Source organism: Toxorhynchites rutilus, chromosome 2 (assembly GCF_029784135.1).
Source record: "Toxorhynchites rutilus septentrionalis strain SRP chromosome 2, ASM2978413v1, whole genome shotgun sequence".
Taxonomy (NCBI): Eukaryota; Metazoa; Arthropoda; class Insecta; order Diptera; family Culicidae; genus Toxorhynchites; species Toxorhynchites rutilus.
In genome coordinates this window covers 94237487-94256574 of record NC_073745.1, presented here as the reverse complement: position 1 = coordinate 94256574, position 19088 = coordinate 94237487, and the positions used below count along the sequence as shown (strand labels likewise).

At 36.2% G+C, this 19088-nt stretch overlaps 1 protein-coding gene across 1 annotated transcript in view; it reads right to left on the bottom strand.

Annotated features, from left to right (window-relative positions):
• Positions 1–19088, bottom strand: part of LOC129765950 (uncharacterized) — a 254900-nt gene that overhangs the window by 127773 nt on the left and 108039 nt on the right. The gene's annotated exons all lie outside the window — the stretch shown is intronic.

Genomic DNA, 19088 nt, shown 5'->3' with positions numbered 1-19088 from the left:
AGCCTAATGTCTAGAATTTGAATTGAACTCCGAGATCTACTGTCATCTGTTTGTTTTTTTTTGTAATTTTCAAAGCCAGAGATGATTGAACTGCAGAGGTTCAGAGTCTCTATAATCGAACACTCGCTCGCCAAAACATCATTCCGATTCAACACTCCAGCTAGTATCCAGTTGGCGGCTTCGTGGGCCTCCAAAAGGTCATTCTCAAGGCCTTTTCCAAGGTTACAGGCGAATAACTGAAGAAGACTAAAGCCTTTATAATCCAATACATCATCAGCATCATCATCAAAACATTCACGTCGAATGGAAGTTTAAGTTTTTTAAGTTCAAAACTTCAATATAACGAACCAAAGAGAAGAAAACGCCAATAACAAGTGGGAAGGAATTAAAAAAATTGTGTACAAATAAAATAAAAACCCATCAGAATTCAACGAAAATCGAGTGAAGCCCATTTTCATATTGCGCATAGTGTGCATTATCTTGAGTTTGACCGGTCTGAGAATTCGTAGAATTCTGAAACCATAAAACAACATTTTTTAATGTTCTATCTGGAGGTACATTTGAGTTCCTTATTCAATTTTTCCTGGAAATTTTCATTACATTTGTTGACAAGAGATCGTCATTTGGGTTAGCTGTTCGAAAGTAGAGATTTTTCATTTAATCTGTCAATTCATGACAGTTCATGCAGTACTTATCATGTGTCATTCATCCCTAAGATGGCCAGATGGAAACTGTAAATAGAATTCCAGCGCCAGCTGAATGTATCAATCCGGATGTCACTAGAAAATCCAAGTTGTTGGTCTATTTTGTTATTGGAAAACTATTGAACGTTCCCGATTACATGTTGACAATAAACGAAAGTCATCACAGTAAAATTCCACCACAAAAACCCGTACCCTGAAATTGTACACGCAGTTGCTCGCCAAATTGAGTTGTTTCCTGATAGATGACGAAACCTACGTCAGATCTGATTTCCGAAAACAACCTGGACAAAAACGTTATGTCGCCTTAACCAAATTTGACATTTCGGAGCATCTATCTATATATATATATATATATATATATATATATATATATATATATATATATATATATATATATATATATATATATATATATATATATATATATATATATATATATATATATATATATATATATATATATATATATATATATATATATATATATATATATATATATATATATATATATATATATATATATATATATATATATATATATATATATATATATATATATATATATATATATATATATATATATATGTAAAAAATGGTTTTCTGTCTGTCTGTCTGATTCTAATGGACTCGAAGACTACTGAACCGATCGACATACGAGAATGGTTTTTGGGGTCGGGGAAGGTTATTATTATAGTTCGAGATCCCTCCCTTTCTGTAAGAGGAACTCACTGCCATACAATGAAACCAAATTAGGCGTATGGAGGGTTTAGGGTGCAATAAATGTTTCTATGGTGGTTAGACACTCCTCCCCCTCTCTAAGGAGGGGTTGCCATACAAATGAAACATAAATTTCTGCATAACTCGAGAACTAATCAAGCAAATAGAGGGTTTTTGGGTACGAGAAATGTTTCTATTATGGTAACACCCCTCCCTTCTCTGGAATGGAGAGGGGATTGAAAAAAATACACATATTTACACAAAACATGACAATTGAAAATTTTCGGAAAACTCTGAAGGAAAATGGGAAAATTCGAATAATTCAATTCACACATATTCTACAATTACATATTGACAAGCGTTGTTAGTTCATTTGAAGTTTGCGCTAACGAAATTGATCTTCGATCGAAAGTGGAAACGAATTTTGTTGTGATAAAACGCACTCCTATATCGTCTTATATCTATATAAATAAAAATGCATCACCGAATGTGTTGATAAGAGCAAAAGTCGAGAATGGAATTGTCCGATTTAGGGTTGTCTCTATTCTATGATATTTTCTGTATCAAACATTTATTCCATGTAACGGAGGAACACAACGAGAATTGTGTCTAAAAATAATCTGATAGTAGTGATAGTAGTAGGAATTTTATAGTAAAAGGTAATTTTAAAAGGTAGATTAGAAGATCAATCAATTAACAGTTCTGTGATTGGACCCATGATCGTGCGCTTAGTAAGAAAATGTGGATGTGATAACGAAAAATAAATTTTAGGCGGGACGAAGTTTACCGGGTGAGCTAGTATTAGTATAAATAACATGTAATTTGCGAGAAAATTTTTGATCTGGGAGGCTTGCCCAAAAGGGTGTGGATAAGTTAGCGCTCCCTACAGTTTTCCACTCAAAACACAGTCAAGGTGTGTTATTTGGCCTAGGAATCTTGGCTAAGCACTTGATCATTATCAGGCTGATATTCTCGAGGATTATTTGCCAAAACGAACCAAGTGCCAAAAACATTATTTTGAGATATTTCAATTTGAAGTTTGGGCTCCCTCAAATTGACTGAGTCGGATCAAATCTATCATTTTATCGCTCACGTGTTACAAACAGGATGTCAAACATAATACTCTCTTTCATGCTGTAAGCACACATCTTCGTCAATTGCTGATTTAGAATCTCCAGAAAAATGAAAAAACTAAATTATGTTTCTGCTAGACACGCAAAACTTCGTTTTCTTTGCAGCCAGAGTGAACCAAGTCCAAGCTAGCTATTAACATAATATCATTACATAACACATTAGTATTTTGTAACGGCTCTTGACTAATTTCTTGAATAGTATATGTATTGACTTACTTTTGCTGTTTATGACAAAATAATATCTTAATGAATGATAATAAATCGATTTAAGAATGCATTACACTTGGTTCGCTGTTGTTGGACGGAATTTTGAAAAATGCAGATTAGCGCTTCTACACTTCATTGCAGCCCGTAGGCTGTCTTACTTACCAGATCCCGACAACATTCGATTCCAGGAGCTGTCCGAAACAGAAAAATCTGCTGAATATTCGGATCTGCCTTCTGGGAGAAAACGATCACTATCATCACTATCGATGCCATATTGCGGGTTTATGGTTCGCTTTGGTTGAATGCAATTTCGTTTTTTCACAGTCTGATACACAGAATTTTTGTATTGGAGCTGTTGTCAATTATTCGAATGACATGGTCAATTTACAGTCGATAGATTTTTATTTCCTGCATCCAATGGTGTAAGTAATTCAATTTTGAAAAAAATGGCGCTTGGTTCGTTTTGGCAGAACACCGACAATTTATTAGTTGATAAATGTACAGAAATTATATTTCCACAGTAATCAAGGGGCCTTTTTACCGGTGCAGTGGGGTGTTGTTCCACAGATAGAGTTCTCTACCGATTTCTGACTAACTGGCATTTTGAAATGAAAGTTCTCCGAATATCTTACTGTCAACCAGATAACATTATTCGCTATCGATTGCCGTCATATCGTGAAACAATACTCAAAATATAAATCATTGTCAACCCTACTGCTCTAGTTTCTCGTTTGGTGGGAATGAAACTTCCCCATAGCGAAAGCTCATATCCAATATATAAAATTATCGAGAATAGAAGTTAGTTCGGGTTTTTTTCTTATCCGGATCTGAATTTCTTCACAGTTGACATGATTTAATGAACTCTCTACGGAGCTGCTCATCCAGTGTGTGTAGAGAATCTCGAAATCTTAATCCACCCCAGTGGCGGTTTCGCTTTCGTTAGTACGTATCAACTTCAAAGATGATATTCTCCATCGGATGGTAGCTGACTCGAACCGTTATACACCGTAAAAACGGGACACCAGATTTGTCGCTGAGACCATCGTCACCGAGGTCCTGGCTGGCTGGTGGTGAGAAGGAATCATACAGACAAACACACGTACACACCCACACTCTTGCACGTAAGGAAGCAAACGAATTGCATTCCGTTACCGAATCAATCCCGCACATTCACAATCTAAATGCAAATCAATGAGATTCTGGTGTCTGGCTGGCTTACGGAACAATGTGGCAGCTCGACTCTGTTCGGAGCCAAACCGTCATTCATGTGGACAGGAGAGCAGGAAGACGGAACACTTCCAAGCCAGCGTCCGTCGAATCGACAGATAAAAGCACAGTGAATGGCGGCATTTCTTGGAACTGAGCTCAGGACCAGGGCTAGGTGCCGTCGAGATTTAGAATCCTTCAGATTGTCGGTGGATTCCCCTTAGCATTCATTTTTTTTTGCTTGCAGTCCAGATAAAAATATTTTCGCAGGTTTCATTCCGCGCGCCGGAGATGTGAACGAATGTAGACGGATGGAGCAAATCCCCCCAGGATTAAAAACATTCTTCTGCAACTTAAAGACGCGTATTTGCGATTTGCTCGTTTGTGGGGTGCAATGTTGAGAAGTTGCTTTTTCGAGCATTTCGGAGCACAACGTAGGATGGATAAGGGGCTTTAAGAAGAGAAACGAAAACGAATTGAAGCATCTCCAATACTAATCTGGGTTATTTGATCCGCCATGAACAACGAGAATGATCTTTCGGAGAGAGAAATAAAATTGGTATTTTAAAAAATTCCGCATGAACATCACCTGATAATATTAGATGTATATAGAATTCTCACAATTTTACATTTATTGAAAGGTTCCTTCTAGCAGATCCAGTTGATAAATTCCAACATAAATTGCTTGCAACTGAACGCAACTGGACGAATATCAGACTCATGTCTTTCTGACAATCTGGAAGGATTTTAGGAGTTAGGCTTGAATGCTCATTTATTCAGATACCCGAAATGTCCTTTTAAGGTTAACAATTTCGTCTTCTTGAATGGTGCCTTGAAGGACAAAATTGAAAGATGTCACCACACGAATGTTCTATTTTCAAATGTTCCTTTATGGATGAGAAGTCCGCCAAAACAGTATCATACTCAAGACTTGAAAAAATCATCTTAGAAAAAGAAAAAACACCCAGAAAACAAACCATTATTCACAATCTGTCGCTCGTGTCGCGCTATCCGAACCAAGGTACAAAACGCAGAAGTCAAACGAAATAATTAATCTCAAAGCGCCAGCATATCATTTTGATCGGTTTAATTTCCACCACCCCACGCTGCCCTCCTCTGACAGATTCCGAACTGAGACGAACCGCTGAGCAGGAAAAATTACAATCTCCTCGTTTTCACTTGACGCATTCTCATACAATCGCCCACCCTCCCGTTTTTTTCTGTTGAACTTCGCCGTTGTTCGGAGGAATATTTTCACGAGAAAAGCGACTTTTCCTCAGTTGATCTTTCATCTTTCAGACGGTTTGCAACGGCAAGTGGAAAAGAAAAGAGCTCATTTACGGCGAGGGGGACTATTTTCCACCGGTTCCGCACCTTTCCCGCCGCGGGAATAATCGTGCGTAAGATGGCGTTCGCTTCTTCCAGTGTAAATTAAGAAAAACGGAAATCATTTTTATTACATTTACTTTACTCATTAAGGCTTTGTTCCGAACTTTCTCTTCCGGTTTGGCATTGCAATGAAGAGACACTTTCCGTCTGCATGGGGGCCCGACGAAAGGAGTTCATTAATTTCAATTTCAATTTCGCCATCAGAGAAAGAGACAGAAAGATACTTTGAACTAAGTCGAGTGAGTGATTTATTCGCTGTTTTATTTTAAATGTTCAGTCACCTTCGCCTAGTGGGCCTACCCACCTGTTACAAGTGCTTGTCCGCGTGTGATTGCATCCTCGTTTCTCCGGTAATCCAGGATCCAGTATGAGTGAAAAGAATTGAGTACAACGGATGGTTTTCGCCGGCCGACTGACGAAGGCCTCGGTGCACACAAAATGCACTGCAGTAATCAGGAATGCATTAGAGAATGGATTTCTGACGGCGCCAGAAGCTGCAACGTTGATAATTTCCCTTTCGCAGATAATCACCGTCACCCGAGGCGCTTATTGAAGCTGACGACAGCAATTTTCAGTGCGCTGAGATGCAAAGTGCTCGTTCAAATGGTGTGGATCGGAGGCATCCCTCCCTCGAGCCTAGAGGATTCTGCATGTGTTTTCACTGCACAAAAGAGACAAATATGTTTGTGTACTGTGCAACTCAATTGATGAAAAATCTCGAGAAAAACAGTGTTTCGTTCAAAAATAGACAACAACAAGTCTCAGCTTTCAGCTGAATTGATGTATAACAATATCAATCAGTGATATCATCGTAACGATATTACATTACATGATTATCGGAAACATTGAAGTTGCCACCTGCCAACGCAGCAGATTCATAGCATCTTGATGGCGGAAACCATACGGTTATCACTTTGCCAGCGCACATACATTCCCCGCAAAGCGATGATTTGAAGCTATTAAGGTCTGTCATGGGATGATTCAGCGTCGCCCAAATTACCATTATGGACAACATTTATCCACGCAGGATCCTAATTGATTTACCACACGCAAGAGCCACGGGGAAGCTCACAGGGGGAGAAGGATGTCCATTCCAGCAAAGCTGTCACGCGAGCAATAAAAGTAGCTCCATTGTCATCCCATCGTGGTCAGAGGCGGGAAATCCAAGACATCACAGAGCTTCCTCTTGCTTCGCTCGTTATCTGAATTTGTGCACTCTGTTCCAATTGTTCCGCTTTTTTTCTTCTTCTTAGTTTTTGCTGGCTCTTGCTCTAGTTGCGAATTGACTTTCCTGTCTTCCACTCTTCGGATCTTTTCTTTCACAATTAAGAGGCAAGAAAATTGTCTCTCAATTGTCTGTCATCTTCCTATTTTCATCCCGTACAGCTTCCGCGTCATCCGTTCGCTAGCGGCGCTTGTGTAAATGTTTTATCGTATTTTTTGTTGTGGCACAAGTGCTGGGTTTTTACATGTTACTTAACCGAAGCCCACCACTCTAGTCCAGGAGTTCTCAAAGTGGTCGATACGGTCGATACCTTGGGGTCGACATAAACAAAAACTGATTTTGGTGGTCGCCCAGATTTAAAAATCGACTCCTATTAATGAACACTTTAAGGACCGGGAAGAAATCTGTGAGACATACTCCTGGGACCGCACATTTTGACTTGTGTGAAGTTGCTTGCTTTGCTTGCAAGTTTTTAAGAGGCTTTGAACTTTGCGGTTCATTCGCCTCTATGTGTGTAGTTAGCGAATAAAAATTCTTGTTGCGTGCTAGTTTCTGTTCAACGTCTTGCTGGATTTAATGAATAATGAATTATCTCAGTTGAAATAAATTGATTTTTTTTATCAAGTAACAACCATCAAAATCATGCTCATTGAATAGAGAATTGAATCATTCATCTTTCCACATAATTCATTTTATTATTGATCGTGACAGAGAAAAGTTATAGACTGAAACGTGAGCATGGGTCAATATAGGAAAATATACAGAATTTTGAAAATCAAAAAAAGTTGTTCGAATAGAGTTATCGAAGTTATTCTATAGAGAAATATTAGAAACTAGCGGACCCGACGAACTTCGTCCCGCCCAAAATAGATTTTTTGATTTGAATACTTTCAAACATCCACGTTTTGGGGGGTCTCCGTAGCCACATTGGTTGCGCGTTCGCTTAGTAAGCGATCGATCGTGAGTTCAAAACTCAGGGCCCTCATTGACCATCTTTGTGTTGTTACAGAAATAACTACGTCCACGCAACAATCACCAGCGATGGAGATCGATCCACGGTCGAAATAAGATCGATTCATCCATACAACTGCTCTGCTCTGCAAGACACATCGGGCTGCTGTTCTATTAATAACTCAACAATGATCATATCAACTGTTTCCGCTGTCCGGTCTAACTAGATAATGGAAGAACAGATAGAAAACTCTTACGCCTAAATGGCTGCTGTGTAGATGTACCATATGCAATGGTATAGGATGAATACTGGCAAATGGCAACTGTGTAATGTGCTAATTATAGATAATGATAACCATGTGACATGTACACGATTAAAATTCGGCTCTGTTTCAGATAAAATGCTAATGAGCCTAAAATAAATATATGGAATAAAAAAAAAACATCCACGTTTTATGACTAAGTGAAAGTTAGTGAGTCCAATCACTGAACTCTTCATTGATTGATTACCCTTTGACCCTTTACAGTTTCTTTTTACTATAAATTGTCTAGTACTGCTACAAAAAATCGTCTTTATAATATAAAATTATTTTCAAACACAATTCTGGTTCAAGATTCTTCAAGCATTTGGAAATAACATGTTTCTCCGTTGCATGGAATACATGTTTGATACAGATAATATTACAAAATAAAGACAGCTCAAATCAGACCATTCCTTCCTCGTCTTCAGGTTTTCCGCTTATCAACAGATTTTGCCTTACATTTTTATTTATATAGCTACTGGTCGGACTCGATTATCCGGAGTATTGTTTTTTTTTCACTCCAGATAATTTAATCCTCCGGATAATCGAGTCAAAACAATTTTTTTGATTTATTTGTTTTTTTGCATGTATTTTTCGTTTTTTGAAAATAAAAGAGGAATTTGATTTTTGATTCATCCCCTTAAAGTCAGAAAACACCTTTCTCACATGAAAAAAAAATAATGTACCCAGATTCTCTCAAGAGGTGATAGACGATCATATTTGATGAAAAAAATTCTCCTACGCATATGTTCGAATTTCAACAATGACAGAGTTACAGAACTTTTTTCTTGTTTCGGACTTTGTTGCTTCAAATTTACATTAAAAAGTACGCTACGGAAGACGATTCTGATGCTTTCATTCGAAAGATGAGAAAATTTAGTACAGGATATAGTAGTGGAACAACTAAATTAGTGAATTCTAATAACATTTTGGAAGTGAAACACTTAAAAGTTAATAATTTTTAATGTGTTATTATTAATTTCATCCTAAAAATTTATATTAAACCAGATTGTTTCTATCAATTAAAATGAAGTTCTTTAACCGCTCCACAATTCGTTCTTTGACGCACAACTTCTATTTTTCTTAATTTGGCTGCAATATCGATATAAACAATTCCTGCTGAAAATTCAAGCAAAATCTTCAAAAATCACGATTTTTACTCCACTTTACATGTAATAGCCACTAAACCTTCACCTTAACGTTGAAAGGTTACATTTCTTCATGAAAGCGATATTTGAAATATAAAAAAATATATTTCTTACCGAGTCCAAAATTGTATATAATCGAATCACATATAATCGAGTCTGTAAATAATCGAGTCCGACCTGTACTGTATTCTATTAGTCAAATCATTTCATTTGATATCAATATTGAGGGGATTGCAAAAAATACATAGTCGACCATTTTGTGGCGGCGACCTTTTCGAATTTATGTTGTTCGTAGTATAATGTGTATTCTCCAAATCAAGCCATTCAGCCATTTTTTTGCGGCGGCCAAATTGAATTTTTCAAGATCATGGAATACGCAGTTTTATAATGACAGTAGAATTAAATGTATGTTCCAAATTTCAGATCAATCATTCAACAGGAACGGGGTCAATTTTCTAATAATGTGGGACAACCCAACAAACATTCAAACATACATAGAAACAGGTCAAGCTGAATGAAACCATTCAAAAAGTAATTAGTTGTTTGAGGACTGCGGCCATCTTGAAATTGGATTTTTCATTATGTGCTATGTTCTACTAGTCGAGAACTTTCTTTTGATACATTTTTGGGCATTTTTCATAAATGACTGTGTTCTACTAGTCAAGCCTTTTCATTTGATACCCATATTGATGGGGTTCTGAGAAGATAGGTAAAATAGGCCGCCATCTTAGATTTGCATTTTTCATAAATAACTGTATTATACTAGTGAAGCCCTCTCATTAGATACCCACATTGATGAGGTTCTGAGAAAATATGTAATCCGCCATTTTGTAGTGGCCGCCATCTTAGATTTACATTTTTCGTTAATAACTGTATTCTACTAGTCAAGCCCTTTCATTTGATGACTATATTGATGGGGTTGTGAACAAAATATATATGGCGCCATTTTGTGGTGGTGACCATTTTGGATTTGAATTTTTCATAAATTACTGTATTCCACTAGTCAAGCCCTTTCCGAATTCAAAACTTTCCGAAAATCAAAAAAAATCCAAAAATCAAAAATAAAATACTCCGGATAACCGAGTCTAAAATTCCGGATAATCGAGTCCGACCTGTATAAGATATGGAAATGCGTTATTTCGCCTGAAAATTCATTTCCACTTACGAACAAAGATCAATTTCGATAGCGCAAACATCGAATGGACTAACAACGCTTATTATGATGTAATTTTCGAAAATGTGGGAATTCAATTTTCCGAATTTTCCAACCTTCCTTCAGAGTTTTCCGAAAAATTTCCGGGTTTTCTCTCCACTATATTGATCTACGGGAAAAAACGAATACAACAAAATAAAGAAGGCTAAAAGCGGACCATCTCTTCTTCGGGTTTTCCGCTTACCAACAGATTTTTCCTTACATTTTTATTTATATAGATATACAACTTGTATGGGAGAAACTAATAAATTCAAAGAAAATTGGAAAAAGTTCTTTGAAAGGACCCGAAACACATTTCCGAGATAATACTCATTTGATAGAGAATATTTTTTATCTAAAATTGTATATGTATAATGATAATTATCTTATATTACATTGATGAGCTTTTTTTTCTTTATTTCATCCATACATAACACAGGAGTCATCTCGTCCAGGACCACAGAGGGCGGCTTTGGCAGGTGATACGCACCATCTAATGACCAATCACCATCCTTCTATCATCATCACTCGGTTATGGACACTGGTGGAGTGAACAAACCATACCTAACAACCAGACAAAACGGACCCAAATCATTATCGAAGAGTTTAACAATGTAATTCTTCAAACATATCCAAAATAAGCATGCAGCAGATAGCGTAATAGAATCCTACGGCAACTATGCGGTCGTGTCTTGGACACAACCCTCCTGTGACTTTTTTTTCCATTTTCTTTACCATAATTAATTTCTTCCATACAACTTGGCTTATAACTTTTTTCATACCCTTTTTCGATAAATAATGCGGTGTTTCAACCGAACAATATTGCATCACCGTGTGTGAACTGTAAATCTCGACGTGTCATACACTTTTAAGACATTTGGCATCGAACAAATTTTTTGAAATCCCGATTTCCGGTGATTTTTTGGTTTTCAAAAAACTCAAATTTTAACGTCTGCAACAACAATAAATGAGGATTCGAATGAGCTAATATTTTGCATAGGGTATATTATCGTGCAAATCAACATTTCGCAGCAAGTTACGAATCAAAAATCGAGATAACTATTTTTATTGGCACTTAAAGCCATATCTCTCGTCTCGTACTCCGAAAAAAAAAGGTCCCAGAGTGTCGATTTTTGACAAAAAAAAAATCAAGATGACACTAGATCTCGACGTTTCATGCAATTTTAAGACATTTGGCATCAACATTTTTTTTTCGAAAACCCCGATTTCCTTTACTCCCCCCTTGGTTAATTTTCGGTTTTCAAAAAACTAAAACTTTGTCCGCTTTGCGCCATTCTCCCTTAAGTCCGATTGAGCTGATATTTGGCATAGGGTGTTTTTTCGAGGGGGTGAACATTTTGTACTTTCTAAATTTTAGGGTGGATTTTCTTTCATTCTTTGGCACCCTAGTATTGATGTTTAAACTTGAAAACAATACACTGAGAAAAAAATTAGTACTCTTTTTTTATTTACGAAAAAAATTAAATAAAATTAAAAAAATTGCTATAACTAAAATATGTATTTTTTAGTTTTTTTTAACTTTGTTTTGTAGGGATTTCAACTCTACTTTGGAAACTGTTCGTGTTTTGATTCTGCAACACGAATAGTATGTTAAAAGTTTGTATTGAGATAAAAAAGATTGTTTAATATCGCTACGTTTTATATTAATCCACATGTCTTCAAATGTTTTTCAATGTAACTCCTAAACATATATTTCTACCATAATGATGTATTTGAAAAAGTGTTTGGAAATCATAAGCAAATACATAAAATTTCACGAGCAAGACGGCATAAATATCTAGAGAATGGCTGCATTTAGAAGGAGTTTGATAATGAGCTTTTTTGTTTTAAATCACATAAGGATTCATAAACTGTGGCTAAAATTGATTGTTAACATGCAAAAATGCGATGTTACGAAAAATTCATAAAAAAATCGATGTTTCACAAAGTTCGTCAAAAGCAGTTTTACCATCTTGGACTTATTTAAATTTAAATTTTCTTCATCGCTTCTATTTTATATGAAAAAAAATATTGAAAATATATATTCTAGATATTGCAAATTAAAGTTTTTTCAGTAAATAAAAAAGAGTATTATTTTTTTCTCAGCGTATATTTTTTCACTTTTCGATATCAATACTCTATAACTTCTTCTAATACACTTATTCGGTAAAAATATAAATTATCAAAGATTTATATTACTAAAATTGATACGCTCTATTGGAAAGTTACACTTGAGTCAAAAAATTCCCAATTGCGGTGGAAAACTCTTATTTCCTCCAACCCAAACGGAATTCAAACTTTCATTCGAATCAAAAATATTTGTTTTTTAGCAAAAAAAAAATCTACCTTTTTAGGACGATTCCATTTGACCTACATGATCAGTGTTTAGTTTTTTTTTGTACAAGAATTTTCATTATAAGAAGTTGGTTATTGATTATATTATAAGTAATTGTTTATATCTTGAGAACAGTTGGTCCTAGGATAAAACAGTTTTTCATGTTGAATCGCATGTAGATGGTATTTTCCTTGTTACTTATTTTTAAATGGTCACGATTTCATAAAGTATTGAAATTTCATAAATTTTCCAAAACTCATATCTCCATTTTGGTGATCTTTATACGTCAAACTTGGTTCAATCAGAAGGACTTTCCAAGAAAAATATATGAAAATATATCGCAAGATATAGGACATAAAAAATTTTATATTGAATTTAATTTTTGAGTAAGGTTTCTTAAAAATGCATTGAAAATGTCATTTTTCCTAAATAGTTCGTAAATTTTCTTACAGCTTTGTCAAACATCATATATTAATCAGACATCTGGATTATGTGTAACGATTTTTTGAAAGACGATTTATGATTTAGAATACGCTTTTTTTAAAAATCAGTCGTAATTTAAATTGGTCACATGACAATGGAAATCGTGATTTTGGGTAGCTTCCATCATAAGTACCAATCAAGTTTCAATAAAATCAGAGAGGGTCGTGTCAAAATTCGTTGTTGTTTGGTAGATTTGGCGCCCTATATGGATAGATCAATGCGACTAGCCAAGCGATTGCCTCAGTGGAATTCACCATTTAGATCCCAAAACGGTAAAATTTTGAAAAAAGAGTTTTTTCCATTCTTTCCAAGATTTATACGTTGTTTGGGATTGACCCCTCAAACGGAAATGACGAGCAAAACTCGTTATAAACTTTCCTGAACAAACTGACAATCACTAGCTAGACTCTCCAGAAACTGCATCTTCCGGAGTGTTTTGAGAAGTACCATACATTTATACATTCATCATCATTCCTCTCTTAAAACGAAGAAAATCAAACTGTCTGCCAGAGCAGTGCTGACTGAAAATAAAATGTCGTTCAAGGGGATAATATCATGTAAAATCCGAGTGACGAGCAAAGTAAAATTGGTAAAAAAGCAGCTTTCAACTGAGTGTCGGTTTTAACACGATTTTTCCTGTTCTGAAATGTTCTACATTTCGCATAACTTGTGCTCAATAATAACAGACACAGAAAAACATCGAGATCTTTATCTCTGTGCAATGAACATTAACACATTTCTGTTGAGGACATAGAGATCAAAGAACGTTTATAAGAAACACAATCAATCGATTGCCTTTCACCAATATTTAATATTTACTCGAATTAAAAAGAAGGAAAAAGTATAGATCGCGACTTTTTTCAATGTCTTCGACAATAAGATGAATGCTACGTGAAAGATCGAATATAGAATACACTGAATTCTATTTTTACACGACTGATGCGTGTGCACAAAGAAAAATCACGTAAAAAATCGCGTAATTTCGAATAAATAGCGTAACAAAACGCGTGATTTCAAGAGAATCGCGTAAAAAAATCGCGAGATATATTCACGTAAAAAAAGAATCCAGTGTACACTTTTTGAAAGATCCTATCAATGAAAAAGTAAAAGTATATCCAGAAATTATTTTCTTATTTTCCAAGTTATTTGTTATTGAATACTTTCCAAATTTCCAAGATATTTTCCAGTATTTAAAGCATACCAAATAAACGGAAGCAAACATCCCCTTTTTTTACTTGCCGATTTTTCAAAATTATCCGCTACATTTTGGACAAAATGTTCAGAAGCTCTGGTTAATGTATAAATTGTGAATCTTACAGAGCAACACAAAAAGAAAAAAAACAAGTCTCCCGCATTTTATTTTTCTTAAACTTTGTTATTTTCCAGTTTATTCCGTATGTTTGTTGCCCTTTTATGTTGTACATTCTGTAAAATATATACCGAGAATTCGCAATTTTGAATCCTGAACATTCTTAATTTGTATATATTTTTGAAGTTGGTACAACTACCAACGGTCAGAATGTCAATTTTGAGCGCGATATGTCACTTAGTTTGTTTACTGGGTCATAAAGAACTTACTTTTTTTAACTTTTTAAATTTTTTTTGCTCGGCGATTCTTGACATGATGTTGTCTATTCGGAATTCCTTTCGGAGAGTGGTATTGGGCTCTGGTGAAGCGAGAGCTAGCCTAGCAGAAACAACAACCAATAACTATAGAAAAATTTCGAAAATCTTGAATGCAGCTAAATTAGTTACCAACAAGCCTGCACTGACCCTCATGGCAGGGGTAAACTCCAAAGTTCACCAATTTTTCTTGCACACCAAATAAGTAATGTTAAGGGGCTGTCCACATACCACGTGGACAACTTTAGGGGGTAAGTCAATGTCCACGCTTGTCCACGGATATGGGGGAGGGGTATAGATCGAGTGCACGTGGACAGGATGAATTTTTTTTCAAATACAACAAGAATTTCAATACTCTTCGTATTTGTCAAAAAACGGAATGAGCCGCTTGAGAGTGCTGCCCAATCAAACATTCATATATATTTTCTCATATTATTGATCTTCTTCGGTGAAATATGTATTATAAAAATATCTCATGTAAACTGTGAATGAACGAGCTATTTCCTATGATCGAACTTTTATAGTTACGGGGTATGCATGGACCCTCGAAGTTCAAAATTATAAAAATTAAACGATTCCATAATGGTCGAGATTTCATGATATGCGTAAATGATTTTTCATCAAATATAATTTTCTATACATTTTGTTATAACTCAAGAACAGTTAGTCTTAGGATAGTCTGTATAGTTTTTCGTACAGAATTGCGTTTAAAATCATTTTTCCAAAGTATTTTAATTTCATCAATTTTCACTAGTCGTCAAAAAATTGAGCCAGTATTCTGATGAAAATATACGTGGAATTAGGTAGCTGATTCGGAATATTTCAGGAGGTGATAGAGGATCATATTTGATGAAAAAATTCTACGCATATGGTCAATTCTCTACTAGAGTTGATAAACTTTCCTAGAGCCGAATTATATATCTTGAACTGATTCTAATTTAGAAAGTATGCTACTTAGAATAATTATGCTACTCATTTGAAAGATAAGAAAATTTTGCTTAGAATGCAGTTATAAAACATTTAAATTAATGGAACCAAGTTACTTTTAGAGGTAAAAATACAACCAGAATTTTTGTATTTTTATGGATTTTTATAATTTTTCCAAAAATGCATGATTGCATGGATTGGAATCGTGCTAAGCAACGTAATTTTTGAATTAAAGTCAGTTTAAGGCAAAAAACGGCCTCAAGGAAAAGTTCAATAATTCTTTCGTAGATAAGATTTGACAATAAGCGTGGGAAATTTTTTCCATCAAATATGATCACCTAAAATATTCCGTATCAGCTATCTAACAATTTGTGTATAACAATATTTCAAACAGATATAATATATTTAAGAGAAAGTTTTCTCAGCATTTTAAACATTTCTTCATGTTTTTGAGAAATCAATTGACTTTCTATTAACCTAATTGATTCCTCAAAAACTTGTTTCAATCGGGCAGCGTATTTCAATCCAAAAATGCATAAATTTAAAAAAAATGGGTAGGATCGGAGCAGCGGCTGATTAATTTGGCGTTGAATTGTTCTTTAGTAAACTGTTCAAATTTTATAAGTGATGTTTTGATAAGGATTTAAGCGGAGGAAAACTAAAGAGTAATACAAATAGCTTTTCGGGCAAGGTTAGTAAAAAAATCATGAGTCGTGAGTTTTCTGATATATACCTCGATTCCGCATTCCGCCGGATTTGTATTCCATTCGAAACCATTATTTCGTTCGAGTTATAACTTTGCATTCTCTATTTTCTTGCCCAAACAACTTGAACGGAATACAGAATGGATTTTTATTAAGTCGATCAAAATATTTCGAATCGATCGAAATACGGAATAGGTGTAGTAGTTTTTCTCTGCGAGCATTTTGAAATGATGGAGCTCATATTATGACATAATATAAAATCCACTTCAAGGATTGTTGTTGCTGATAACAACCCCTCCAGAAGTTTTAAGATTTTCAGATGGAATAAGCACACTTTTGAAGTAAAGCTGGAGTATAGAATCGTGCTTTTTCTGTCCACGTGGTATGTGGACAGCTCCTAATTTGTTTGATAATTATTGACGATACACACAAAAATGAAATAGTATTGTTTCATGGATTCAACTTCCAGTAAATTTGTTATGTTCCAAAATTGAGGTGTCCAGGTTTTGTCGCAAACAAGTCTTAAAACCGAGTTTGATGTGTGCACTAAAAACAATTCCTGATTACAGCTAAAAAGGGTTTGGAGGACCGAATGGTTTGATGGAAAAAGTGAATTGCTTCAGAAAATGCCTATTTTGAAAGCGATAATATAAATTTAGATGATGAATAAAGCAATAACCACAAAATCAGAATTCTAATAAAGGGTGTGTCACATCAAATTGCATCACGGAAAAAACGCTGTAGAAATTCGCCCAGTAGACTGATCCTTTTGAAAATTTTAGACAGTAAAATAAAAACTATTAAACAACTTTTGGCATTTTCTTTTTATTCATACTTCGAGCCCAAGCCCGTATGCTCGCACCTTCCTCTTTACCCCGTCCATAAGGTTCTGTACAACGTCAGGTTGTAGTTTTTTTTGAACAGAAATCCATTTTCTCTTGAAGTCCGCCTCCGATTTAACAACTTTTGGGTTCTTCCGGAGGGCCTGTTTCATAATCGCCCAATATTTCTCTATTGGGCGAAGCTCCGGCGCGTTGGGCGGGATCATTTCCTTTGGTACGAAGGTGACCCCGTTGGCTTCGTACCACTCCAACACGTCCTTTGAATAGTGGCACGAAGCGAGATCCGGCCAGAAGATGGTCGGGCCCTCGTGCTGCTTCAATAGTGGTAGTAAGCGCTTATGTAGGCACTCCTTAAGGTAAACCTGCCCGTTTACCGTGCTGGTCATCACGAAGGGGGCGCTCCGCTTTCCGCAAGAGCAGATCGCTTGCCACACCATGTACTTTTTGGCAAACTTGGATAGTTTCTGCTTGCGAATCTCCTCCGGAACGCTGAATTTGTCCTCTGCGGAGAAGAACAACAGGCCCGGCAGCTGTAGAAAGTCCGCTTTGACGTAGGTTTCGTCGTCCATTACCAGGCAATGCGGCTTCGTCAGCATTTCGGTGTACAGCTTCCGGGCTCGCGTCTTCCCCACCATGTTTTGCCTTTCGTCGCGGTTAGGAGCCTTCTGAACCTTGTATGTACGCAGGCCCTCCCGCTGCTTGGCCCGCTGGACGAATGAACTTGACAAATTCAGCTTATTGGCGACATCCCGGACCGAACTTCTCGGATCACGTCTAAACTGCTTAACTACGCGCTTGTGATCTTTTTCACTGACGGAGCATCCATTTTTGCCGTTCTTCACCTTCCGGTCGATGGTTAGGTTCTCGAAGTATCGTTTTAGTACTCTGCTGACCGTGGATTGGACGATTCCCAGCATCTTACCGATGTCTCGATGTGACAACTCCGGATTCTCGAAATGAGTGCGCAGGATTAATTCACGACGCTCTTTTTCGTTCGACGACATTTTTCCAAATTTACGAAAAATTGACAGTGAAGCATGGCCAACGTGATCTATACACTCTTATCTGATTATAAGCGAAAGCTGAAGATATAATTCCTAAAAATTAAATTTCTACAGCGTTTTTTCCGTGATGCAATTTGATGTGACACACCCTTTACTTCCAACAACGGAGAAAGGAGTCCAACGAGATCGAGAAAAAAGGCGAAGCAGATGCTTCGAGATCTTTATTTCTACAGAAAATAGTTACAGTTGCGTGATGTCCATTATTCGAACAATAGACAGACAGTTTTCAGCCTAATGGTATGTATGACTCATGTGATAAATGGGGTCCAACATTGGGAAATACATTTGCTTACTGCAATATATTGAAATAATCTGGATTTGAGTTATTTTCAATGTGGAACTGTTTTATGCGGTCCCTATCCTATCCAGCATTAAAAAAAAATATGTTTTTCAAATTTTGTAGCAAAAACTATTTTTTTAAGTACTTCTGAACGCTGTACGATTTTGTTGTGTGTTGTCTCGCACAAAAACAGGTTTACCTGTAAACCCAAATCGTGTATCGATTTAATTGCAGAAGACAATCAAACCATTTAACTCGAACCAAGCGATGTAACTTAAGAAAGTTGCATCACTGACCAGAGGGCACAGTTGTTGACGCCCACACATTTTCCCCCGTCTCGTATCCCGCTGATGTTGAGGCATTTCCGACAACCCTGCTCAGATTGTTGCTGTTGCCGTTGCTGTCTGCAGATGTGCATTCTTATTTCTCAGAAACGTGTCGGAAAGTTTCACATCTAAGAGCAGCCAGCAGTTCACCACAATCCTCCGGGCGTTGTAAAAACGTGTGGGGAAGTGGGTTTGAGCATGGGCTAAGAGAGCTTCAAGAGTATTTGGAATGTGCTGGAAAATGTGTTGCATCCAAGAAGTAAGACAACTGTGGTGATGAAATTCCCCGGCAAGTGGTTGTTTCTCGGAAGTGAACATCTTGTGCTACGG